The sequence below is a fragment of the Lottia gigantea genome (genome assembly GCF_000327385.1).
Source record: "Lottia gigantea unplaced genomic scaffold LOTGIsca_50, whole genome shotgun sequence".
Taxonomy (NCBI): domain Eukaryota; kingdom Metazoa; phylum Mollusca; class Gastropoda; family Lottiidae; genus Lottia; species Lottia gigantea.
In genome coordinates, this window is record NW_008709716.1 from 955,472 (window position 1) to 956,702 (window position 1,231).

The window sequence follows — 1,231 nt, forward strand, 5'->3', positions numbered from 1 at the left end:
ATAGCATTAGAGGGAACTCGAAGATTTTTTATTTTATTGACAAAATCGGTTGTGTCTTTAAGGTAGGCGCGATGTTGGCATGCTAGAGGTAGTAAGAAATGATCAATGTATTCTGACACTGCATATGACTCACTACCACAGTCAGATATAATCGGGCGGCCTTTAGGGATTTTATTCGAGATAAACCACTCCTTGGTTGGATTCTTATGGATTTTAGGCAAAGTGTACAAATGTCTCTCGCGACAATCAGGTTTGGCAGACAGATAGTCATATTGTTTCTGTTTGAGATAACTAGTTTTGACTAAATCGGCAAGAATATTGTTAATCATGTTAGCAGTTTCTTTGAAAATTGGTTTCGGTAAAATGGCATAATGTTTAGGATTATTCAGTTGATTCTCTGCTTCTGAAACGTAATCCTCCCTATTCAGAATGACACAACATGAACCTTTGTCACTCTTTTTAATAACAATGCTATCGTCTTTCTTAAGTAAGTTTAACGCTTCACGTTCCACTCGTGTGAGATTAGGCTTTTTGTGTGTTATGGAAAGGTTCACTGTTTGGCTATTCATACTAGCAAATGCTTTCAATATTTCAGGATGGATGGCGGCCTGAGGGGGTGTCCACGTGGATTTAGGAATAAACATTGTTCTAGCACCACGTGGGGGGTGGTTTCGAAAAAAATATGTGCAGCTAAGATTTCGTTGAAATCGTTCAATGGATGGTCGGGGATAATTCAAGTTAGCTATCTTTGGTGTGGGAATAAACTTAAGTCCACGGTCTAAGATTGAATGCTGAAGGGGTGTGAGAATTTTGCGGCTCAAGTTAACTACAGTTTGGCCTAGCGGTGGCCTCTCAGTATTTTTATCCCCAGTAATTAGTTTAAAGACTTACTCGATGCTTGAAGCTGGTGTATCCAAAACAAATAAATGCTGTTTGCTGTTTCTGGAGACCAATGAAGATTATCAACTGTTTCGAATTCTTCTTCGTAGGGTGGTAAGATTGTTGCGCTGTTGATACTGGACTCCATCATCATGTTGTTGAGGGTGCTGAGGTTCTGTTGTGCTTTCTTCGAGATTTTATTTGAAATGGGTATACATGTGAAGAGGATCTTGGAGTTTGGGATGGTTTTGTTGGCTGTGGCGATTAATTTCTGGGCTTGGTTAAAGGAGGTCTTTGGTATCTGATCACGGTTGTTGAGGCCTACATGAAGAATAATGGTAGTAGGTTTGGG